The sequence below is a fragment of the Aquarana catesbeiana genome, linkage group LG02, assembly GCF_042186555.1.
Source record: "Aquarana catesbeiana isolate 2022-GZ linkage group LG02, ASM4218655v1, whole genome shotgun sequence".
In the NCBI taxonomy this organism is placed as follows: domain Eukaryota; kingdom Metazoa; phylum Chordata; class Amphibia; order Anura; family Ranidae; genus Aquarana; species Aquarana catesbeiana.
This window is the reverse complement of record NC_133325.1, coordinates 260324445-260351479: the sequence shown is the minus strand read 5'-3', so window position 1 is coordinate 260351479 and position 27035 is coordinate 260324445.

Below are 27035 nucleotides of genomic sequence, written 5' to 3'. Positions count from 1 at the left end.
AGTCCACCTGACTCCCATGCACAGACTTCCTGTCTGTGGGGTGGGGCCCTGAGCCATAGTCAGGTTACAACTAAATAGCCCAGCACACAGCTGTGCAATCAGCATGCCTGTTTCTCCAAAATCTGGTGTAAACCAGCAATCTTTCAGGTAGCATGGGGCCCCACTGCCACAATGTCTATTTTGTATTGTCATGTCCTATAATTTTCAAACAGGTCTTAAAAAGTTCTGAAATGCTCAAGGGGTTCAATTACTTCTTGTTTTTTAGGCACACACTTTCTAACTGTGCAAAATGTCCATTAGAAAAGAATATAGTCTTATTGGTGCGTTCATAGCTCTAGCGACTTTTACCTGAGTATATATGGCTGCCGAATTATAGTGTTTTTTTGTTTTGTTTTTTTTTAATCAAAATTTCAGCATACAAAAACACACACAAAACAATAAACACAACAGGTTTGGTTTGAAGTATATCAGGTACAAAAGTTAACCTCAGTGACTCAGCTGAATACAAAAAATCCCATGCATTACAAACATAGACAGGGAAAACATTATCTACAAAGGACAAGTACACTGCCAAGTAATAGCTGAACAAGCAGGGATAAAAGGGTTAGGAGGTAACCATCTTGGACACTGAATGGGAAGGTTCCTTTGTTAGCCTGTGGGCTACCTCCTCAACCACCATGAGGCGTCATAGTGAACATATAGTACCGAAAAGAAAAAATAAATAAATAAAATGAAGGGGGAAAGGGGTAAAAGGAAGGGAAGGAAAGAAGGGATGTACCCACAAATGGCATCACAGATGCGCTGTTAGGTTTAAGATCAAAAATGGCCCATTAGCTCAGACGTGAGAGCTGATTAGAGTAGTGTATTCAGAAGTGCAGGTGAATTGTGTCCCATAGAACCATGTACTCTGGAAGCTCTCCTCCATGTGTCAAGGCCATGAGCCTCATTTTGGTGATCTTAGCAAACCAGTATCTGATAGGTGAGGCAGATGCTTGTTTTCAACAAGCAGGAATGCAAGCATTTGCCGAGTTGAGCAAATTAATCAAATGGGAGTTTTTATATTGTTTCAAGGTGGGAGGAGCTAAATGAAGAAGACATGTGACCACATCATCTGGCATAAGGATGTCAGTAAATTGAAATATCCAGAGAACAAAAAGTCTGAATCTTATTGCAAGACCAGAAGATATGAAGCGTGGTTCCTTCCTCCTCCAGACAATGCCAGCAGAGCGATGAACCCTGTGGGTAAAGAATGTGACGGATTTTTGGAACCCTGTACCACCTAGATAGCATTTTGCATCCCGTTTCCTGAACACTGCTAGATATTGATGCCTTATGGGTAATTTGTAGAATCCTGTAACGTTGTTGACCAGAGAAAGTAGTCAGGAGTTCATTTCCCACAGTGTAAGATATTTAGGAGGTGCCAAATTTGAAGGGTGAGAAAGTATTTGGTAAAGTGTTTGTTACCCCAAAATTTTATATTCCTGTTTTGTGCCTGTTTTACCATGTACTTGTGTTAAAAAGTATCCTGCTCTCTTTGTATTGCTTTCTTTGTGTGAAATACCTGGTGATCCTGACAGTCCCTCTGCTTTCCTATTTCAAACTGACATGGTGGGCATGAGAGTACATTCTTCTTAGTGTGGTCAGTTTTGCTGGGAGCACAGCCTGCCTGTCCTCCAATGTCCAACGCTTGTGCTGACACATCTCTATGCACAGCTCTTCACTGAGAAGATCAGTGTTCTGCTGTTTCCCTGCTTCTTGCTGACACATCCACCTGCAGTCTACTCACCCATCTTTCCAAGTCCCCTATGAAGCTGAGAACATTATCAGACCATTTATCACATACACTGTAAAGCCCCACTCAAGCAAAACGTTGCTTTTAGCTTTGTAAAGTCGGATTTGTATTTTCAATCATGGAGATTTCCTCTTACTACCGGTCCATTTTGTGCATGTCAGCCTAAAAGGCAAATCTGACTAAATTCAACCAACAAGGATACAGAAAGAAAAAAAAAAAACATAAAGGTGTACCTTTTAAAGGAAGATAAGCTGCAATAGTGCCTATTGAGACTAATCTCTGCTGTGTGGCAGTTTATCTAGCTGTGCTGAGGAGCAGAGATGCTGTTTTTTACTTTTCCTTGCAGATGAATGGGAAGCGGCCACTGCATTCAATACAAATGGCCTGGTAAAAAGATTAAGATAAGAAAGCGCCCGACTGGCTGGTTGAGTAAAAATCCTCCCTCCTTGTTTTTCCACCTCAAAAGTGGTGATAGCAGTGAGAAAACATTAAAAGCTGCCATTAGATGAGGAATGAATTTCCTTACTTCTCCACAGACCAAGCCAGACCTAGTAAAATTTACAGTCCTAACAGTTTGTAGCAGATTAATATATACCTGTTGGTTCTGATAGTAAACTGTCGAAACACACACAACACGTGCATCTAAATTTTTTTAGCATATGGGACTGCGTAGCTGCAGACCTATTAGGGTGCTCATGCTGATCCATGTCCACAGCTAAAATTTCCTTCAATGGGCACGTGAGCGTCAGAATTGGACAACGGAGCAATGGAAGAAGGTGGCCTGGCCTAATGAGTTCAAGTATGGTTTTAAGAACAAAACAATGGATTTGAGGTGTTGAAATGTCCAGATCTACTGGAAAAACAAGTCAGACCCATGGAGACCTCCCCCTGCAACTTAAAGGATGTAAAGGATCTGCTACTAATGACTTGATGCCAGATACAATAGCATACCTTGAGATGTCTAGTGGAGTCCATTTCTTGACAGGTTATGGGTGTTTGTTTGCCACAGGGCTGGAAAAATAATGAGTGTCTAGAGTCAACAGTGAAGCGTGGTTGAGGTTCCTTGCAAGTTTGGGGCTGCATTTCTGCAAATGAACTTGGAGATTTGGTCAGGATCAATGGTATCCTCAATGCTGAGAAATACAGGCAAATACTTATCCAGCTTATCAGGAAGGCATGTCATTGAACAATGACCCCAAACATACAGCCAGTCTTATTAAAGTGATACTAAACACACACTGTTTATTTTACAATGTCCCTTCTATTTCTGTATGTGAATGATGACACTGAAAATATTTTAATAACAAAAAAAATCTAAATACCTTTTTCCTAAGCAATATACGGCTGTCACATGACCTAGCTCTTTCCCAGCCTGTCTGCAGGGAAACATAAGCAGGAGGTGCTTCTGGTCACATGTTTAAAATAAAAAAAACAGCCTTTGGAATACAGAGTAAAAATAAATAAATAATATCACTGTTGACTGTTTTTAATTGGCATACAAATATATATTTGAAATCAAATCTTTATTATTTTGTGGAAATAATATGATGTAGGCAGATTTCTGCCAGTCACAGGCTGTGCCATGCCCCTCTAGCCTATCTTAAAATAAGAGGGAGGTGAAGCAACCATTATTCTACATATAATTTCCCACCCCCATTGTGTTTCGCTGGTTAACGGGTGTAGAAGAGGAGGGAGGGAGGGAGTGGGCTGTCATTTACCACTGTGTATATGCCCACATGTGTAACTCTATAGTCACATGGGCTGCTCAGATACAGTATGATAGGGAAGAAACTGAAAACTGAGCATGTGCAGAGTTGCTACTACAGCTACAAAATGCCTAGTTGTTTGGAGACATGAAGAGAAGGTGGAGCACCAATATTTAAAAAGGGCCCAAAATACATCCCTGGGAATTACAGACCAGTTAGCCTAACATCAATAGTATGTAAACTCTTGGAGGGGATGATAAGGGACTATATACAAGATTTTAGTAATGAGAATGGTATCATTAGCAGTAATCAGCATGGATTCATGAAGAATCGTTCTTGTCAAACCAATCTACTAACCTTCTATGAGGAGGTGAGTTGCCAGCTAAAGGAAGGTCCGTAGATGTGGTATATCTGGATTTTGCAAAAGCATTTGACACAGTTCTCCATAAACATTTACTGTACAAAATAAGGTCCGTTGGCACGGACCATAGGGTGAGTACATGGATTGAAAACTGGCTACAAGGGCGAGTTCAGAGGGTGGTGATAAATGGGGAGTACTTGGAATGGTCAGGGGTGGGTAGTGGGGTCCCCCAAGGGTCTGTGCTGAGACCAATCCTATTTAATTTGTTCATAAACGACCTGGAGGATGGGATAAACAGTTCAATCTCTGTATTTGCAGACAATACTAAGCTAAGCAGGGCAATAACTTCTCCGCAGGATGTGGAAACCTTGCAAAAAGATCTGAACAAATTAATGGGGTGGGCAACTACATGGCAAATGAGGTTCAATATAGAAAAATGTAAAATATTGCATTTGGGTGGCAAAAATATGAATGCAATCTATACACTGGGGGGAGAACCTCTGGGGGAATCTAGGATGGAAAAGGACCTGGGGGTCCTAATAGATGATAGGCTCAGCAATGGCATGCAATACCAAGCTGCTGCTAACAAAGCAAACAGAATATTTGCATGCATTAAAAAGGGGATCAACTCCAGAGATAAAACGATAATTCTCCTGCTCTACAACACTCTGGTCCGGCCGCACCTAGAGTATGCTGTCCAGTTCTGGGCACCAGTCCTCAGGAAGCATGTACTGGAAATGGAGCGAGTACAAAGAAGGGCAACAAAGCTAATAAAGGGTCGCTTGAGAGGGGATTTGATTTCAATATACAAATACCGTACTGGTGACCCCACAATAGGAATAAAACTTTTTCGCAGAGGAGAGTTTAACAAGACTCGTGGCCACTCATTAAAATTAGAAGAAAAGAGGTTTAACCTTAAACTACGTAGAGGGTTCTTTACTGTAAGAGCGGCAAGGATGTGGAATTCCCTTCCACAGGAGGTGGTCTAAGCGGGGAGCATCAATAGCTTCAAGAAACTATTAGATAAGCACCTGAATGACCGCAACATATAGGGATATACAATGTAATACTGACACATAATCAAACATAGGTTGGACTTGATGGACTTGTGTCTTTTTTCAACATCACCTACTATGAGATGGAGAGCTGCAGGATCAACCAGTTTTTTTGCAGAATATAGAAAATGAATCGCATAGTGACTGAGTGCGTATGAACGGCATGTAATACAGCATTTATTGTTAGTTTTCTATGATATGAGTTTAGTGACACTTTAAGATCTATCTTCTTTTTTTTTTCCAAAAAAGTTTTATTGGTAATAGAGTGGAACATACACGTATGTTGTGATACAGAAACATGTAGTATGGAATATGATGTCTACCATGACATTTCAAACAGTTGCAATTTTAAAACATTAAATAACTTGGTGTGATCCAGTGGGGAGATGTATAGGGTAAGGGTTGGCTCAAGTACGTCAGGAACTACTTAGAGTTTAGGAGTCTCAAGTTTTAAGAAAAAGGCATTGGGGGAAATTATCTAGGGGATTCACTTGAGCCCGCATTCGGGTCATGTAGATTTATGTCTGTGTGCGTTTAAAAGACTTAGGGGGTGAGTCACCAGTTGTAAGTAAGTTGTCAATGAGAGGGGTGTAATTTTGTTCAGCTGGGTTGGGGTGTCCTGTTGGGGCTTGTCTAATGTAGGTAGTACTTATCTCGGTGAGGTAGCGGGTTTCTGTATGATGGTGAGTATTACTAGGTTCCTCAAGTGGGAAAAGGGGACCGGGGTAGGCAGTGGATGTTAGGGGTGGGAAAGGGGGGAGAGGTCTAGTTGGTATGTGGTTATTTTCATACTTTTCGTACACCGAGTTGGTGTACCTCGGTCCAGTAGGTTTGGATGGCAGGACAGCTCCACCATAAATGCAGGAAAGATCCCTTTTCAAGATGGCATCTCCAATACGTATCTGGGAGGTCTGGGTGGAATTTGTGGATAAGGGTTGGGGTTGCGGTACCATCGGGCTTGAATTTCTCTTGTGTGGATACATTTACAGATCCCTTATGTATGTTCAGATAAATTTGTTCCCAATCTTCTGAAAAAAAGGATCTGGAAAGGTCACCTTCCCAGGATGAGCAGGCTCACCCTGTGTTATAAGGGATATTTGAAAATAGGAGGGAGTGCATTGTGGAGAATAAGTGGCGCTGGGGTTATTGCGCCGTGTAAAGGGTTTCAAAGGGTGTGAGGGGTCTGGAGACTTTGAACTTCCTCTCTAGTGTGTGTGTGTAGTGTGAGAGCAAGGTGAAAGTCCAGGGGGAGGTAGAGGGGTTCTCCCCCTTAGATGGGAGGTTTTCCCATGTTAGGGGTTTGCCTTGTGCAAAAAAATGGTGTGCTAGTATCTTGCTGTGCGGCCAGGTGTCTTTTAGATAGTTGCTGTGGGGGGGAGTCCCGGTTGAGGTGTAATGAGGTGAGTGGGCCTGGAGTTGAGGATAGGGGAGTAGATTTGCAAGTTTCATAGAAACTAGAGATGAGCTTCTAGTTCGAGTCGAACGTGAGTTCGACTCGAACATCGGCTGTTTGATCGTTAACCGAAGATCGAACATTATGGGCCGTTTGCGCCAAATTCAAGCAACGAGTCACGGCCCATAATGCACTGCGTCATCACAGTGATTTGCTGGCTGATGATTGGCCAAGCATGCAATATGACCCGCATGCTTTGGCCAATCACAGCTCCATAAGCAAACAGAGCCATAATTGGCCAAAGGCAGGGTGCCTTTGCCAATTATGGCTCAGGGGGTTAAGTACATGCCCCACACTATATAAGGCCGCCTGCATGTCGGCCCTGTGTAGTGTGTTGCTAACGTTATAGAGAGATAGAGAGAGAGAGAGACTGTGTCATTTCATTTACTTTGAGCAGGCAGTTTATTCAGTTAGGTAGATCTCACTGCAGACCGTTCCTGCTGTACTATTTCTAATCTACTTCAGGCAGGCATTTGATCCAGTTTAGCTAGATCTCACTGCAGACCATTCATGCTGTACTATTTGTAATCTACTTCAGGCAGGCAGTTGATCCAGTTTAGCTAGATCTCACTGCAGACTGTTCCTGCTGTACTATTTGTAATCTACTTCAGGCAGGCAGTTGATCCAGTTTAGCTAGATCTCACTGCAGACCGTTCCTGTTGTTCTATTCCTAATATACTACAGGCAGGCAGTTCATTCAGTTAGCTGCAGTATATTCAGTACTGTATCCTGTGCAGCTAGATCTCGCTGTGGACCATTCCTGTTGTTCTGTTCCTAATATACTACAGGCAGGCAGTTCATTCAGTTAGCTGCAGTATATTTAGAATCAGTATATATATATATATATATATATATATATATATATATATATACATCCCAGCTTTGTGCAGCTACATCTCACTGCAGGCCATTCCTGGTGTACCTATTCAAATACATCACAAATAAATCAAATACAGTATGTCTGGAAGGCCAACAAGGAGAGGCAGATGCTCACAGGCCACTAAAAGAGAGCAAGCAGGCTCTGTGTCTGCAGCCAACATTGCTGGTCGTGGACACAGTGCATCCTCAGCACGTGGCATGCTTGTCTTTTTTTTCATCAGCTGGCCGTGTTGAGCCACAACATACAGAAGAGTTTGTAGAGCAGATGACCAAGCCGTCCTCATGCTCCTCATCCTCTGTCACCCAGGCTCAGAGTACTTTGGCTGCCAATGCAGCTGCGAAAGTGGCCTCTTACATCGGCTCAATGTCATCAGTCACTCCTTCCCTAGCCCCACCATCATGCCCTGAGGAGTCCTCCGAACTGTTCGACCACAGTGTTGGGTACATGCTGCAGGAGGATGCGCAGCGTTTTGAAGGCTCTGATGATGGTACCCAGATTGAGGAAGGCAGTAACGTGAGCCTAGAGAGAGGGGGTGCCCAAGAAGGACAACAAACTGGCAGTCTCTACATGTTCCCCCAGCTGCAGCATACTGCCAGGTTTGCTCCAGTGATGAGGAGAGAGGGGATGATGAGGTCACTGACTCTACATGGGTGCCTGATAGGAGAGAGGAGGAGGAGGAGGATGAGGAGGAGGCACATCTCCAGTGAGGCAGGATGCCCTCCAGGGGCCAGCTTAAGGGCAGCCAAATGACTGCATCACACTGCAGAGCTCCGCATGTGCAGGGCGCTGCTGACTCTGCACGTTTATCCAAAAGTTCTTTGGTGTGGGCCTTTTTAGAGACGTGTGCAGCAGATCGCACCTTTGCTGTTTGCAACATATGTCTGAAGCGTATCAAGCATGGCCAAAACAGCAGCCGCTTGGGCACCACATGCTTGACCAGACATATGTTGAACTCCCATGAAGTCCGTTGGCAAGCGTACTTAAAAGACCCACACCAAAGAACAAGGCAGACCTCTCCTTGCTCCTAATCAGCTCGGATCTCCAACCCCACTATACCTTCAGTCCTGCACTGAGAGGAATGAAGGTGTAGAATTAGGTGTGCCAAGTACTTGTGGGCAATCTGCTATCACTACACCAACGTCTGATTGTAGCAGGCAAATTTCCCTATCCCAGTTGCTAAACCGGTTAAAGACATTCGGTCCCAGCCATCCCCATGCCCAGCGGCTGAATGCTAGCTTGGCTAAATTGCCAAGCCAATAAATCTTTCACCGTGCACTGGGTGACCCTGCTGGCAGCTGGGAAGGATGCAGGAGCTTGTTCCGCCACCACGCCTCCAAAATGCTACTAGCGGTAATTCTAACACACATCTCTCCTCCACCCCTCCTCTTCTTCTTCCTCCATGGCGTCTTCCTCTATAAATTTGTCCTCGGAACCAGCGGTGCTCCGTAGGCATTCAAGGGGCTACGCAAGAACTCAGGCAAAAAGATGCCATGCGGTGCTTGAGCTGGTGTGCTTAGGGGACAGGAGCCACACTGGGGCAGAGATTCTGTCAGCTCTAAAGGGGCAGGCTCAGAGGTGGTTGACACCACCCCAGCTTCAGGCAGGAATGGTGATTTGCGACAATGGCACCAACCTCCTTTCCGCCCTCCAACAGGGACACTTCACCCATGTTCCCTGTTTGGCTCATGCCCTTAATTTGGTGGTGCAGCAGTTTTTGTGCAGGTACCCAGGCTTACAGGATCTCCTGAGGCAGGCCAGGAAAGTCTGTGTGCATTTACGCCGGTCATATAATGCCAGTGCTCAGCTGGCTGACCTCCAAAAGGAATACAACCTGCCCAAGAACCCCCTAATCTGTGACATGCCCACCAGATAAAACTCAACATTGGCCATGCTGCAGCGGCTTCACACACAGTAGAGGGCCATCAATGAGTACCTGTGTGACTATGGCACCAGGACAGGGTCAGGGGAGCTTGGCTTTTTTTCGCCACGCCAGTGGATCATGATTAAGGATGCATGCACTGTCCTGTCACCATTTGAGGAGGCCACGAGGATGCTGAGCAGTGACAGTGAATGCATCAGTGATACTGTCCCTCTTGTCTACCTGTTGGAGCACACGCTGTGTGGAATAATGGACTGGGCACTTGAGGCAGAACAGAGGGAGGAAGAGGAGGACTTCCTTACCTCTCAAGGCCCCCTTTATCCAGACAGTGTTCCTGCAGGCCCACCGATCACACAGGAAGAGGAGGAGGATTGTGTCAGCATGGAGGTGGACCCTAGCAATCAGCATCAGCAGCAGTCTTCAAGGGATCGTTTACAGTCTCAAGAAACCCATGGACTTGTACGTGGCTGGGAGGAGGTGGCTGCAGATCAGGTCGTCCTTAGTGACCCAGAGGACTTTGGACCGAATGCCTGAGCAAACCTACGCTGCATGGCCTCCCTGATCCTGCAAAGCCTGCAAAAGGACCCTCGGATTCATGGTATCAAGGAGAGGGATCAGTACTGGCTGGCAACCCTCCTTAATCCACGTTACAAGGGTAAGATTGTGGAACTTATCCAGCTGTCGCAGAGGGAGCAGAGGATGAAACATCTTCGGGAGGCCTTTGTGCAACGCGTTTCCAGAGCCTGGGAGGTTACAAATTCCTGGTCCTGGACAACATTTTGCTGAGGCTTCGGTCAGTCACAGAAGGAGCGGTGGAGAAGGGGGCCATCTGACAGATGCATTCAGACAATTTCTTAGTCCACAGCCCCAAGGTCTGATCGGTTCCAGCAACCATCACCAGCATCTGATTTACATGGTGCAGGAATACTTAGGGGCAAGATCAGACTTGGAGACCTTTCCAATCGAAAATCCTCTGGGTTACTGGGTCTTGAGGATGGATCATTGGCCAGAGCTTGCACAGTATGCAATAGAGCTACTGGCCTGTCCTGCATCCAGCGTTCTTTCGGAACGCACATTCAGTGCTGCTGGAGGCTTTGTAACCGATCACAGAGTGCGCCTGTCCACCGACTCGGTTGATCATCTCACCTTCATAAAAATGAATCAGTCTTGGATCACAGCTACCAGCACCTGATGCTAATGTAACCGAATAATTTTTTTATGAATGTGAGATCCCTTCAAGACTGCCTATGCTGATGCTGAGTGACTATCCTGTTATGCTATTCCTATATATGCCTATTCCTCCTCAATGTTCATGTTGATAGCTTGTAAGAACATTTTTGGTTCTGGGCACCACCACCAGTGGCTAAGGCCCAATTTTTCTGCCTGTTTAACAGGGGCGTGTAATTAGAATTTTTGCTGTAATATTTCACAGCAGGGCTCGTTCCTGCACCCACCAAGAGTAACTGTGAGGGCTTACAGTGTTGTAGCAACAGCACCACACCACCACCAAAGGCCCAATTTTTCTGACCCTGTTCAACAGGGGCTTGTAATTATAATTCTTGATATAATATTTCACAGCAAGGCCTGTTCCAGCGCCCCCCAAGAGTAACTGTGAGGGCTTACAGTGTTCTGGTACCACCAACACCTAAGGCCCAAATTTCTGCAGAGTATATAGGGCAGGCCCCTATTTTCAAACATCTGACTTACAAATGGCTCCTGCTTACAAATGGAGGGAGACAACAGGAAGTGATAGGAAATCTACCCCTAGGAAGGGAAATTCTCTCCTGTAAGAGTTAATATGGAAAAAAGGTGTCTCCTCCACTGATGTTTTATCACCAATACTTGTTTCCCTAAAAACCCCAAATTTTCAAAATTCAATTGTCATTGGGACAGAAAGTGAGGTGAAATCTTCTGAATAGGGGCACAGACAGCAAAACAAATGTTACAGGGGTGATGATAACCCTTCTCTATCTTTTCCAAAAAGCTTAAAAATTGATTTTTTGGCTGGAGCTACACTTACAGAATGTACCTGTTCCAAATTACAAACAAATTCAACTTAAGAACAAACCTACAGTCCCTGTCTTTCTTGGGACCGCCTGTATACTGGTGTTCAGAGTATATAGGGCCTGGGGACCCCACGCCTTTTCTTTTTTTAATTTGGGTGCAGGGTTCCCCTTAATAAGCATACAAGACCCAAAGGGCCTGGTAATGGGCCAGGGGGTTACCCATGCCATTTTTCTCAATAATTTTCATCCATATTGCCGGGACCCGACAATACATTACAGCCGCAAGCAATTTTAAATGACTTTTATTCCTTTAGAAATGTAATTTGTGCAGGGACTGTTCTAAACACAGGAAACTTTACAGGAATATTATAGACACCCCACAGGTATGATATTTAAAGGAATATTTTACTTTTATTTTTTACTTTAAGCATCATTAAAATCACTACTCCCGAAAAAACGTCCGTTTTGAAAACTTTTTTTTGCATTGATACATGTCCCCTGGGGCAGGACCTGGGTCCCCAAACCCTTTTTAGGACAATAACTTGCGTATTTGCCTTTAAAATTTAAATCTTTTGATTTCTCACATTCGAGTCCCATAGACTTTAAGGGTGATAGAAAGTTTGCATGAACTTTCGGTCTGTTTGCATGTTCTGGATGCGACCGGGGTGTGTTCGGCGAATCCCTAATAGAAACATCTAAGAGTTGGGCCAATTAATGGGTGGGTGCGGGTTTCAGTTATAACATGTTTCGGGAGTAACCAGGACAATGACTGCAGGGGGGATGGTGTGAAGGAAGCTTCGAGTTTGACCCAGTCTTGAATTTCGTTGTAGATGTTCCAATCCAGAATTCTGGTCAAGTGGCTGGCCCTGTAGTCATTTCTTAGGTCTGGCAGGCCCATCCTTCCTTCATTCTTAGATATAGAAAGGTGGGAGTAGCTGATTCTCGGTCTCCGGTTGGCCCAGAGGAATCTGGTACAGAGGCTCTTGTAGGTCTGGAAGAAGGCTAGGGGGATGTGGGTCAGGGCTGCTTGTAAGATATATAGGAGGCGGGGCAGTGCATTCATTTTTAGGATGGCTGCTCTGCTGAACCAGGAAGAGGTGGGTTTGTTCCACCGCTTGAGATCACTAGTAGGGATGAGCTTCGTGTTCGAGTCTAACCCATGTTCGAGTCGAACATCGCATGTTCGGCCGTTCGTTGAATTATGAACGATATGGGCCATTCGCGCCAAATTCGAGTGGCGCATCACGGCCTATAATTCACTGCGGCATCGCATTGCATTGCTGGCTGATGATTGGCCAAGCATGCACTATGACCCGCATGCTTGGCCAATCACAGCTCCATCTGTACAGAGAGCCATAATTGGCCAAAGCCAGGATGGCTTTGGCCAATTATGGCTCAGGGGGTTTAGTACATGCTCCACACTATATAAGGTGGCCTGCACGTCAGCCCTGTGTAGTGTGTTCCATCATTGAGAGAGAGAGTTATATATATATATATATATATATCCTAGGTGTTGTATATATATATATATATATATATATATATATATATATATATATATATATATATATATATACACTGTATTCAGTTTAGCTAGATCCGTTCCTGTTATTCTCTTCCTACTGACAGGCAGGCAGGTGTTTTTACAGTATATACCGCTACCTGAAGAAAATTGCTGGTGTTCTTCTGATCCTATTAGTCCTATTAGCTACAGTATTTACAGTTAGTGTAGTGCGTCCTCTGCACAGTGTGCTCCTAAAGCTACCTGAAGAAAATTGGTGGTGTTCTTCTGGTCCTATTAGTACCGCAGGCAGCTGTAGAATTTACAAGTTAGTGTAGTGTGTCCTCTGCACAGTGTGCACCTAAAGCTACCTGAAGAAAATTGGTGGTGTTCTTCTGATCCTATTAGTACCGCAGGCAGCTGCAGTATTTACAAGTTAGTGTAGTGCATCTTCTGCACAGTGTGCACCTAAAGCTACCTGAAAAAAAATGGTGGTGTTCTTCTGATCCTATTAGTACCGCAGGCAGCTGTAGTATTTACAAGTTAGTGTAGTGCGTCCTCTGCACAGTGTGCACCTAAAGCTACCTGAAGACAATTGCTGTTGTTCTGCTCCTATTAATACCACAGGCAGGCAGTTACAGTATTTACAGTTAGTGTACTGTGTCCTCTGCACAGTGTGCACCTAAAGCTACCTGAATAAAATTGATGGTGTTCTTCTGATCCTATTAATACCACAGGCAGGCAGCTACAGTATTTACAGTTAGTGTACTGCGTCCCCTGCACAGTGTGCACCTAAATCTACCTGAAGACAATTGCTGTTGTTCTGCTCCTACTAATACCACAGGCAGGCAGCTACAGTATTTACAGTTAGTGTACTGTGTCCTCTGCACAGTGTGCACCTAAAGCTACCTGAATAAAATTGGTGGTGTTCTTCTGATCCTATATTAATACCACAGGCAGGCAGCTACAGTATTTACAGTTAGTGTACTGTGTCCTCTGCACAGTGTGCACCTAAAGCTACCTGAAGAAAATCAGTGGTGTTCTTCTGATCCTATTAGTACCGCAGGCAGCTGTAGTATTTACAAGTTAGTGTAGTGCGTCTTCTGCACATTGTGCACCTAAAGCTACCTGAAGAAAATTGGTGGTGTTCTTCTGATTCTATTAGTACCACAGGCAGCTGCAGTATTTACAAGTTAGTGTAGTGCGTCCTCTGCACAGTGTGCACCTAAAGCTACCTGAAGACAATTGCTGTTGTTCTGCTCCTATTAATACCACAGACAGGCAGCTACAGTATTTACAGTTAGTGTACTGTGTCTTCTGCACAGTGTGCACCTAAAGCTACCTGAATAAAGTTGGTGGTGTTCTTCTGATCCTATTAATACCACAGGCAGGCAGCTACAGTATTTACAGTTAGTGTACTGTGTCCTCTGCACAGTGTGCACCTAAAGCTACCTGAATAAAATTGGTGGTGTTCTCATACTAATAATACTACAGGCAGGCAGTTGATTCTGCTAGCTGCAGTATCAGTATATATATACATCCTAGCTTTGTGCAGCTACATCTCACTGCAGGCCATTAGTATGTCTGGAAGGCCAACAAGGAGAGGCAGACAGTCACAAGCCAATAAAAGAGGGCAAGCAGGCTTTGTGTCTAGAGGCAACATTGCTGGTCGTGGAGACGGTGCATCCTCATCAGTACATGGCCGTGAGACACGCTTGTCCTTTTTTTGGCAGCTGGCCGTATTGAGCCGCAACATGCGGAAGAATTGGTAGAGTGGATGACCAAGCCGTCCCCATCCTCCTCATCCTCCTCATCCTCTCTCACCCAGGCTCAGGGTACTTTGTCTGGCAAAGCAGCTGCCAACGCAGCCTCTTCCCTTGGCTCAATGGCATCAGTCACTCCTTCCCTAGCCCCACCATGTCCTCCTCAGGAGTCCCCCGAACTGTTTGACCACAGTGATGGCTACATGCTCCAGGAGGAAGGCTCCGATGATGGTACCCAGTTGAGGAAGGCAGTAACGTGAGCCCAGAGAGAGGGGGTGCCCAAGAAGGACAGCAATCTGGCAGTCATGTTCCCCCAGCTGCAGCATACTGCCAGCTTTGCTCTAGTGATGAGGAGGGAGGGGATGATGAGGTCACTGACTCCACGTGGGTGCCTGATAGGAGAGAAGAGGAGGAGGAAGAGGAGGAGGCACATCACCAACGAGGCAGGATGCCCTCCAGGGGCCAGCTTAAGGGCAGCACACCGACTGCATCACACCACAGAACTCCGCATGTGCAGGGCGCGACTGTCTCTGCACGTTATTCCAAAAGTTCTTTGGTGTGGGCCTGTTTTGAGACGAGTGCATCAGATCCCACCACTGCTATTTGCAACATATGTCTCAAGCGTATCTCGCGTGGCCAAAACATCACCCACTTGGGCACCACATGCTTGACCAGACATATGTCGACCTGCCATGCAGTTCGTTGGCAAGCGTACCTAAAAGACCCACACCAAAGAACAAAGAGGACCGCTCCTTGCTCCTCATCAGCTGGGATCTCAAACCCCACTATATCTTTAGTCCTCTCTGAGACCTGCACTGAGAGGAATGAAGGTGTAGAATTAGGTGTGTCACAGCCAAGTACTTTGGGCAATCTGCTATCGGTACACTGACGTCAGATTGTACCAGGCAAATTTCCCTGCCCTAGCTGCTGCACTGCCGAAAAAAGTTCACTTCCAGCCATCCACATGCCCAGCGGTTGAATGCTAGCTTGGCTAAATTGCTAGCACTTCCACTGCTACCTTTTCAGTTGGTAGACTCTGCCCCCTTCCGTGAGTTTGTGGAATGTGCGGTTCCTCAGTGGCAGGTTCCTAAACACCACTTTTTCTCACGGAAGGCGATTCCGGCTCTCTACCGGCATGTGGGAGGCAATGTCTTGGCCTCGCTGGACAGGGCAGTCAGTGGTAAGGTGCATATTACCGCTGACTCATGGTCCAGCAGGCATGGACAGGAACGTTACCTATCTTTCACTGCTTACTGGGTGACTCTTCTGGCAGCTGGGAAGGATGCAGGACAGGATGCAGTAGTGTTGGAGGTTGTTCCAACACCATGCCTCCAAAATTCTACTAGTGGTGATTCTGCCACACCTCTCTCCTCCACCCTCTCCTCTTCCTCCATGGCCTCTTCCTGTGCTGATTTGTCTTCTGAACCAGCGGTGCTCTGTAGGCATTCAAGGGGCTATGTAAGCACGCAAGCAAAAAGATGCCATGGGGTGCTTGAGCTGGTGTGCTTGGGGGACAGGGGCCACACTGGGGCCGAGATTCTGTCAGCTCTGCAGGGGCAGGTTCAGAGGTGGTTGATGCCACGCCAGCTTAAGGCAGGTATGGTGGTTTGCGACAATGGCACCAACCTCCTCTCCGCCCTCCGACAGGGACAACTGACCCATGTGCCCTGTTTGGCTCATGTCCTTAACTTGGTGGTGCAGCGGTTCTTGGGCAGGTACCTGGGCTTACGGGATGTCCTGAGGCAGCCAAGGAAAGTCTTGTGCAATTCCGCAGGTCATATAATGCCAGTGATCGGCTGGCTGACCTCCAAAAGGAATTTAACCTGCCCAAGAACCGCCTAATCTGTGACATGCCCACCAGGTGGAACTTAACGTTGACCATGTTGCAGCAGCTGCACAAGCAGCAAAGGGCCATCAATGAGTACCTGTGTGACTATGGCACCAGGACAGGGTCGGGAGAGTTGGTTTTCTTTCCCCACGCCAGTGAGCCATGCATGCACTGTCCTGTCACCATTTGGGGAGGCCATGAGGATGGTGAGCAGAAACAGTGCATGCATCAGTGACACTGTCCCCCTTGTCAACCTGTTGGAGCACACGCTGCATGGAATAATGGACATGGCACTTGAGGCAGAACAGAGACAGGAAGAGGAGGTCTTCCTTAGCTCTCAAGGCCCCCTTTATCCAGACAGTGTTCCTGCATGCCCGCCGATCACACAAAAAGAGGATGAGCAGGAGGAGGAGGATTGTGTCAGCATGGAGGTGGAGCCTGGCACTCAGCATCAGCAGCAGTCTTTAAGGGATCATTTACAGTCCCAAGAAACCCATGGACTTGTACGTGGCTGGGAGGAGGTGGCTGCAGATCATGTCATCCTTAGTGACCCAGAGGACTCCGAACCAAATGCCTCAGCAAACCTACGCTGCATGGCCTCCCTGATCCTGCAAAGCCTGCGGAAGGATCCTCGTATTCGTGGTATCAAGGAGAGGGATCATTACTGGCTGGCAACCCTCCTTGATCCACGTTACAAGGGTAAGGTTGCAGACCTTATCTTGCCATCGCAGAGGGAGCAGAGGATGAAACATCTTTGGGAGGCCTTGCAGAAAGGTCTGTGCAACACATTCCCAGAGACTAGGAGGTTACAAACTCCTGTTCCTGGACAAGGTGTTGCTGAGGCTTCGGTCAGTCAAAGAAGGAGCGTTGGAGAAGGTGGCCATCTGACCGATGCGTTCAGACATTTTTTAATCCACAGCCCCAAGGTATGATCGGTTCCAGCAACCATCGCCAGCGTCTGTTTTACATGGTGCAGGAATACCTCAGGGCAAGATCTGACTTGGACACCTTTCCCACCAAAAATCCTCTGGGTTACTGGGTTTTGAGGAGGGATCACTGGCCAGAGCTTGCACAGTATGCAATTGAGCTACTGACCTGTCCTGCATCCAGCGTTCTTTCGGAACGCACATTCAGTGCTGCTGGAGGCTTTGTAACCAATCACAGGGTGCGCCTGTCCGCCGACTCGGTTGATCGACTGACCTTCATAAAAATGAATCAGTCTTGGATCACCATCAGCTACCAAGCACCTGATGCTGATGTAACTGAATAATTTTTTTTGAAATGTCAGATCCCTTCAAGACTGCCTATGCTGATGCTGAGTGACTATCCTGTTATGCTGAGTGACTATCCTCTTCCTCCTCAATGATCATGCTGATAGCTTGTAAAAATATTTTTGGTTCTGGGCACCGCCACCAGTGGCTAAGGCCCAATTTTTCAGCCCCTGTTTAACGGGGCGTGTAATTACAATTTTTGATGCAATATTTTGCAAGGAGGGTTCGTTGCTGCGCTCAACTAGAGTATTTGTGAGGGGTTGCAGTGTTGTGGCACCAGCACCAGTGCTTGAGGCCCAATTTTTCAGCCCCTGTTTAACAGGGGCGTGTAATTACAATTTTTGATGCAATACTTTGCAGCAGGACTTGTTCCTGTGCTCCAACTAGAGTATCTGTGAGGGGTTGCAGTGTTGTGGCACCAGCACCAGTGCCTAAGGCCCAATTTTTCAGCCCCTGTTTAACAGGGGCATGTAATTACAATTTTTGATGCAATATTTTGCAGGAGGGCTCATTCCTGCGCTCCAACTAGAGTATCTGTGAGGGGTTGCAGTGTTGTGGCACCAGTGCCTAAGGCCCAATTTTTCTGCCCCTGTTCAACAGGGACACGTAATTACAATTCTTGATCTAATATTTCACAGCAGGGCCCGTTTCTGTGCCCACCATGAGTAACTGTGAGGACTTACATTGTTGTGGCACCAGCACCACCACCACCACTGGCCCAATTTTTCTGCCCCTGTTCAACAAGTGCATGTAATTACAATTCTTGATCTAATATTTCACAGCAGGGCCCATTTCTGCGCCCACCAAGAGTAACTGTGAGGACTTAAAGTGTTGTGGCACCAGCACCACCACCACCACTACCACCACCAAAGGCCCAATCTTTCTGACCCTGTTCAACAGGGGAATGTAATTATAATTCTTGATCTAATATTTCACAGCAGGACCTGTTCCTGCGCCCACCAAGAGTAACTGTGAGGGCTTACAGTGTTGTGGCAACACCACCACCACCAAAGGCCCAATTTTTCTTCCCCTGTTCAACAGGTGCATGTAACTACAATTCTTGATATAATATTTCACAGCAGGGCCCGTTCCAGCGTCCACCAAGAGTAACTGTGAGGGCTTACAGTGTTGTGGCAACACCACCACCACCAAAGGCCCAATTTTTCTGCCCCTGTTTAACAGGGGCATGTAATTACAATTTTTGATCTAATATTTCACAGCAGGGCCTGTTCTTGCACCCACCAAGAGTAACTGTGAGGGCTTACAGTGTTGTGGAACACCACCACACCACCACCAAAGGCCCAATTTTTCTGACCCCGTTAAACAGGACCATGTAATTATAATTCTTGATATAATATTTCACAGCAAGGCTTGTTCCAGCGCCCCCCAAGAGTAACTGTGAGGGCTTACAGTATTCTGGTACCACCAACACCTAAGGCCCAAATTTCTGCAGAGTATATAGGGCAGGCCCCTACTTTCAAACATCCAACTTACAAACGACTCCTACTTGCAAACGAAAGGAGACAACAGGAAGTGAGATGAAATCTACCCCTAGGAAGCAAAATTCTCTCCTGTAAGAGTTAATATGGGAAAAACGTGTCTCCTCTCCACTGATGCTTTATCACCAATCCTTGTTTCACTAAAAACCCCAAATTGTCAAAAAACATTTGTCATTGGGACAGAAAGTGAGGTGAAATCTTCTGAAGAGGTGCACAGACAGCAAAACAAATGTCACAGGGGTGATAACCCTTCCCTATGTTTTCCAAATAGCTTAAAATAGATTTTTTGGCTGGAGCTACACTTTAAAAATGTACCAGTTCAAAATTACAAACAGATTCTACTTAACAACAAACCTACAGTCCCTGTCTTGTTTGCACCGCCTGTATACTGCTGTTCAGAGTATAAAGGGCCTGGGGGCCCCACGCCTTTCCTTTTTTTAATGTACAAAGGGCCTGGTAATGGACTGGGGGGGTTACCCATGCCGTTTGTCTCACTGATGTTCATCCATATTGCCGGGACCTTACCCGACATTACATTAAAGCCGCAAGCAGTTTTAAATTACTTTTATTCCTTTAAAAATGTCATTTTGTGCAGGGACAGTAAAACACTTTACAGGCATACTATAGACACCCCCCCCGGGTATGATATTTAAAGGAATATTTCACTTTTTTTTCACTTTAAGCATCATTAAATTCACTGCTCTCGAAAAAACGGACGTTTTTAAAACTTTTTTTTGCATTGATACATGTCCCCTGGGGCAGGACCCGGGTCCCCAAACCCTTTTTAGGACAATACCATGCAAATTAGCCTTTAAAATTAGCACTTTTGATTTTGAACGTTTGAGTCCCATAGACTTCAATGGGGACTTCAATGGGGTTCTAAAATTTGCGCAAATTTTCGGTCTGTTCCCAGGTTCTGGTGCGAACCGAAGCAGGGGGTGTTCAGCTCATCCCTAATCACTAGTAAGTATAGAATTGGCAGATAATTCTTGAGATATAAGTGTTTGAGAGATCTGGGGAGTTGGATGCCAAGATATATTATTGCACAGTGGTTCTCAACTCCTGTCCTCGGGACCCACTAACAGGCCAGATTTTAAATATTACCTTGGGGAGATGCAGACTAGAATACTGCAATCACACTGAGCAGCAAATGATATCACCTGTGATGTATTTCAGTTATTTTGCAAACCTGGCCTGTTCGTGGGTCCTGAGGATGGGAGTTGAGAACCACTGTTATAGCATTTTCCTTCCATTTGAAAGGGAAGTTGTTTTGGCATTGGGTGATGACAGTTGATTGCTAAGTCTCATTCAATCATTGTTAATGGGAGGTCAAGTTTGTCTGCTTCGTCTGATGTAAGAGATTTTGGGCAGTGCTTCTCTAGGAAGTTTTGTATGAGGGATGGCCTATTTGCAGGTGCAGGCGTTTGTGTTTCTGAGGCGGAAAGGTTGTAGAGTTTTGCATAGAAGTGTTCAAATTCTTGTGCTATGTCTAGATTGCTTTTTAACGTGTTTCCTAAAGAAGTTATGAGTTGGTAAACAGTTGCTTTACTTTTTTTGGCTCGTAGGGCTTGTGCTAGTAGGTGGCTGCTTTTGTTGCTAAACTCGTAGAAGAGTTTCTGGGATAGGGTGTATTTTCTCTTTATCTTCTGTCTGAGTTCCTCCAGAAGAAGTTTACGGGTCTCAACGAGTTCATGGTGTGTGAGTTGGGCTAGGTTTGATTTGTGTGCTCTCCCCAGTGTCTGTATTTTGGCTATGAAGTCATTCGTGTGCTTCTGTTTTTCGTACTTTAGTGCAGAAGCCAAAGAAATAAGATGGCCCCAAAGGACGCATTACTGGGCTTCCCATTGGGTGAGAGTTGAGGTGTCGGGGGTGTAATTTTCTTGGAAATAGTTGGTGATGACAGTATTGAGTTTATGGATTCTCTCTTTTCGGTCAATAGGTTTGGGTATAGTCTCCAGATTTTTGAGGAGTAGTTGTATTTGTGGAAAGTCAGTTGAAGGGTGATCAGATGGTGGTCTGAGGTAAGCATTGGTTCGATCGTTGATTTGGAGAGGAGGGGTAAATCTTGTTGGCTGAGGAGGAAATAGTCCAGACAAGAATATTTGTTATGTGGCGATGAGTAATATGTAAAGTCTTTGCCATGGGGATGGAGGGTCCGCCATGTGTCGTGGAGAGAGAGTTAAGATCTATCTTCAGTGTGAAAAAGAACAAGGAGTCCTGGAAGTAATGGTTTGGCCCCCACAGAGCTCTGATCTCAACATCATCTGTTTGGGGTATATAAAGAAACATAAGGACTTAAGACAGCCTATATCCACAGAAGATCTGTGGTTAGTTTTCCAAGATATATGGAGCAACCTATCTGACGAGTGCAAGTATACCTAGAAGAAATTATGCTCTTTTGAAGGCAAAGGGTGGTCACACCAAATATAAATGTGATTTCCATTTATCTTCTGTTCATTTACTTTCCATTTTGTTAATTGAAAGAAATAAACTGTTAACACTTCTAATTGTGAAAGCATTCTTAATTTACAGCAATTTTTAAAACCTGCCAAAAACCTGTCGGTGGTCCTTACAATCTCACTGCGGTGCTGGTGCACTGCTATCTCTGCTTTTGATCGAGGCATGGGTGTCCTTATTGTCGGCTTCCTCACTGTCCAATGGCCCAGTGGTATTCCACCTTCCATCTGTCACTTTAATCCTTGTGAGTAGGGATGAGCCAAACACCCCCTGGTTCGGTTCGCACCAGAACCTGCGAACGGACCGAAAATTCGCATGAACGTTAGAACCCCATTGACGTCTATGGGACTCGAACGTTCAAAATCAAAAGCACTCATTTTAAAGGCTAATTTGCATGGTATTGTCCTAAAAAGGGTTTGGGGACCTCAGCAACACCTTGTCCAGAAACAGGAGTTTGTAACCTCCCAGTCTCTAGGAACGCATTGCACAGAACTTTCTGCAAGGCCTCCCGAAGATGTTTCATCCTCTGCGATGGCAGGATAAGATTCGCAACCTTACCCTTGTAACGTGGATCAAGGAGGATTGCCAGCCAGTATTGTTCCTTCTCCTTGATACCATGAATATGAGGATCCTTCCGCAGGCTTTGCAGGATCAGGGAGGCCATGCAGCGTAGGTTTGCTGAGGCATTCGGTCCGGAGTCCTCTGGGTCACTGACGATGACATGATCCACAGCCACCTCCTCCCAGCCACGTACAAGTCCATGTGTTTCTTGGGACTGTAAATGAACCCCTAAAGACTGCTGCTGATGCTGAGTGCCAGGCTCCACCTCCATGCTGACACAATCCTCCTCCTTCTCCTCCTGCTCATCCTCTTCTTGTGTGATCGGCGGGCATGCAGGAACACTGTCTGGATAAAGGGGGCCTTGAGAGCTAAGGAAGACCTCCTCTTCCTGCCTCTTTTCTGCCTCAAGTGCCCTGTCCATTATTCCACGCAGCGTGTGCTCCAACAGGTGAACAAGGGGGACAGTGTCATTGATGCATGCACTGTCACTGCTCACCATCCTCGTGGCGTCCTCAAATGGTGACAGGACAGTGCATGCATCCCTGATCATGGCCCACTGGCGTGGGGAAAAAAAAACAAGCTCCCCTGACCCTGTCCTGGTGCCATAGTCGCACAGGTACTCATTGATGTCCCTCTGCTGCATGTGCAGCCACTGCAGCATGGTTAACGTTGAGTTCCACCTGGTGGGCATGTCACAGATTAGGCGGTTTTTGGGCAGGTTAAATTCCTTTTGGAGGTCTGCCAGCCGAGCACTGGCATTATATGACCAGCAGAAATGCACACAGACTTTCCTGGCCTGCCTCAGGACATCCTGTAAGCCCGGGTACCTGCCCTAGAACCGCTGCACCACCAAGTTAAGGACGTGAGCCAAACAGGGCACATGGGTCATTTGTCCCTGTCAGAGGGCGGAGAGGAGGTTGGTGCCATTGTCGCAAGCCACCATTCCTGCCTTAAGTTGGCGTGGCATCAACCACCTCTGAACCTGCCCCTGCAGAGCTGACAGAACCTCTGCCCCAGTGTGGCTCCTGTCCCCCAAGCACACCAGCTCAAGCACCGCATGGCATCTTTTGGCCTGCGTACTTGCGTAGTCCCTTGAACGCCTACGGAGCACCGCTGGTTCCAAGGACAAAGCAAAGGAAGAGGCCATGGAGGAAGAAAAAGAGGAGGGGGTGGAGGAGAGAGGTGTGTCAGAATCACTAGTAGTGGCATTTTGGAGGCATGGTGGTGGAACAACCTCCAACACTACTGCCCCTTGTCCTGCATCATTCCCAGCTGCCAGAAGAGTCACCCAATGCGCAGTGAAACTTAGGTAACGTCCCTGTCCATGCCTATTGGACCATGAGTCAGCGGTAATATGCACCTTACCGCTGACCGCCCTGTCCAGCGGGGCCAAGACATTGCCTTCCACATGCTGGTAGAGAGCCGAAATCGCCTTCTGTGAGAAAAAGTGGAGTTTGGGAACCTGCCACTGAGGAACCGCACATTCCACAAACTCACAGAAGGGGGCAAAGTCTACCAAATAAAAAGGTAGCAGTTGAAGTGCTAGCAATTTAGCCAAGCTAGCATTCAACCGCTGGGCATGTGGATGGCTGGGAGCAAACTTCTTTTTGCGGAGCAGCAGCTGGGGCAGGGAAATTTGCCTGGTACAATCTGACGTCGGTGTACCGATAGCAGATTGCCAGCAAGTACTTGGCTGTGACACACCTAATTCTACACCTTCATACCTCTCAGTGCAGGTCTCAGAGAGGACTGAAGGTATAGTGGGGTTTGAGATCCCAGCTGATGAGGAGTAAGGAGAGGTCCTCTTTGATTTTTGGTGTGGGTCTTTTAGGTATGCTTGCCAACGAACTGCATGGCAGGTCAACATATGTCTGGTCAAGCATGTGGTGCCCAAGCGGGAGATGTTTTGGCCACGCGAGATATGCTTGAGACATATGTTGCAAATAGCAGCGGAGCCATCTGATGCACTCATTTCAAAAAAGGCCCACACCAAAGAACTTTTGGAATAAAACACAGAGACAGCAGCGCCCTGCACATGCGGAGCTCTGAGTGTCATGCAGTCAGTGTGCTGCCCCTGGAGGGCATCCTGCCTCGTCGGTGATGTGCCTCCTCCTCCTCCCTCCTATCAGGCACCCACGTTGAGTCAGTGACCTCATCATCCCCTCCCTCCTCATCACTGGAGCAAACCTGGCAGTAAGCTGCAGCAGGGGGAACATGACTGCCAGATTGCTGTCCTTCTTGGGCACCCCCTCTGTCCATGCTCACGTTACTGCCTTCATCTAGCTCAGTATCATCATCAGAGCCTTCTAAACGCTGGGCATCCTCCTGGAGCATGTACCCAACACTGTGGTCAAACAGTTCAAGGGACTCCTCAGGAGGACATGGTGGGGCTAGGTAAGGATTCACTGATGCCGTTGAGCCAAGGGAAGAAGCCGCGTTGGCAGCTGCTTTGCCAGACAAAGTACCCTGAGCATGGGTGAGAAAGGATGAGGAGGAGGATGACGGCTTGGTCATCCACTCAACCAAGTCTTCTGCATGTTGGGGATCAACATGGCCAGCTGCTTAAAAAAAGGCCAAGCGTATCCCACGGCCACGTGCTGATGAAGATGCATCGTGTCTATGACCAGCACTGTTGCCTCTAGACACAGAGCCTGCTTACCCTCTTATATTGGCTTGTGACTAGGGATGAGCTTCGTGTTCGAGTCGAACCCATGTTCGACTCGAACATCGGCTGTTCGCCCGTTCGCCGAATTGCGAACGATATGGGCCGTTCGCGCCAAATTCGTGTGGCGCGTCACGGCCCATAATTCACTGCGGCATGGCAGTGCATTGCTTGCTGATGATTGGCCAAGCATGCACTATGACCCGCATGCTTGGCCAATCACAGCGCCGCCTGAACAAAGAGCCATAATTGGCCAAAGCCAAGGAGGCTTTGGCCAATTATGGCTCAGGGGATTTAGTACACGCCCCACACTATATAAGGCCGCCTACACGGCGGCCCTGTGTAGTGTGTGTTCCGGCGTTCATTGAGAGAGAGAGAGAGACAGACAGTGTCATTTGATTTGAGTTAGATAGATTAGGCAGAACAGTCAGTCAGTTAGCTGCACTTACAGTGTATTGTGTATATATATGCATCCCAGGTGTTGCATATATATATATACACTGTATTCAGTTTAGCTAGATCCGTTCCTGTTATCTTCTAGACTATTTACATTTAGTGCAGTGCGTCCTGCTCACAGTGTTCAGCTAGATCCGTTCCTGTTATCTTCCTACTGACAGGCAGGCTTGTCTGGTTACAGTATATAAAGCTACCTGAAGAAAATTACTGGTGTTCTATTTGATCCTATTAGTACCACGGTCAGGCAGCTAGACTATTTACATTTAGTACAGTGCGTCCTGCTCACAGTGTTCAGCTAGATCCGTTCCTGTTATCTTCCTACTGACAGGCAGGCTTGTCTGGTTACAGTATATAAAGCTACCTGAAGAAAATTACTGGTGTTCTATTTGATCCTATTAGTACCACGGTCAGGCAGCTAGACTATTTACATTTAGTACAGTGCGTCCTGCTCACAGTGTTCAGCTAGATCCGTTCCTGTTATCTTCCTACTGACAGGCAGGCTTGTCTGGTTACAGTATATAAAGCTACCTGAAGAAAATTACTGGTGTTCTATTTGATCCTACTAGTACCACGGTCAGGCAGCTAGACTATTTACATTTAGTACAGTGCGTCCTGCTCACAGTGTTCAGCTAGATCCGTTCCTGTTATCTTCCTACTGACAGGCAGGCTTGTCTGGTTACAGTATATAAAGCTACCTGAAGAAAATTACTGGTGTTCTATTTGATCCTATTAGTACCACGGTCAGGCAGCTAGACTATTTACATTTAGTACAGTGCGTCCTGCTCACAGTGTTCAGCTAGATCCGTTCCTGTTATCTTCCTACTGACAGGCAGGCTTGTCTGGTTACAGTATATAAAGCTACCTGAAGAAAATTACTGGTGTTCTATTTGATCCTATTAGTACCACGGTCAGGCAGCAAGACTATTTACATTTAGTACAGTGCGTCCTGCTCACAGTGTTCAGCTAGATCCGTTCCTGTTATCTTCCTACTGACAGGCAGGCTTGTCTGGTTACAGTATATAAAGCTACCTGAAGAAAATTACTGGTGTTCTATTTGATCCTATTAGTACCACGGTCAGGCAGCTAGACTATTTACATTTAGTACAGTGCGTCCTGCTCACAGTGTTCAGCTAGATCCGTTCCTGTTATCTTCCTACTGACAGGCAGGCTTGTCTGGTTACAGTATATAAAGCTACCTGAAGAAAATTACTGGTGTTCTATCCCAGCTTAGTGCAGCTACAGGCCATTAGTATGTCTGGAAGGCCAAGAAGGAGAGGCAGACAGTCACAAGCCAATAAGAGAGGGCAAGCAGGCTCTGTGTCTAGTGCTGGTCGTGGAGACGGTGCATCCTCATCAGCACGTGGCCATGGGACACGCTGGGCCTTTTTTTCGGCAGCTGGCCGTGTTGAGCCGCAACATGCGGAAGACTTGGTCGAGTGGATGACCAAGCCGTCCTCATCCTCCTCATCCTCTCTCACCCATGCCCAGGGTGCTTTGTCTGGCAAAGCAGCGGCCTCTTCCCTCAGCTCAATGTCATCAGTGACTCCTTCCCTAGCTCCACCATGTCCTCATGAGGATTCCCTCGAACTGTTTGACCACAGTGTTGGGTACATGCTCCAGGAGGATGCCCAGCGTTTGGAAGGCTCTGATGATGATACTGAGCTCGATGAAGGCAGTAACATGAGCACGGACAGAGGGGGTGCCCAAGAAGGACAGCAATCTGGCAGTCATGCTCCCCCTGCTGCAGCATACTGCCAGGTTTGCTCCAGTGATGAGGAGGGAGGGGATGATGAGGTCACTGACTCAACGTGGGTGCCTGATAGGAGAGAGGAGGAGGAGGAGGAGGCGGCACATCACCAACGAGGCAGGATGCCCTCCAGGGGCCAGCCTAAGGGCAGCACATTG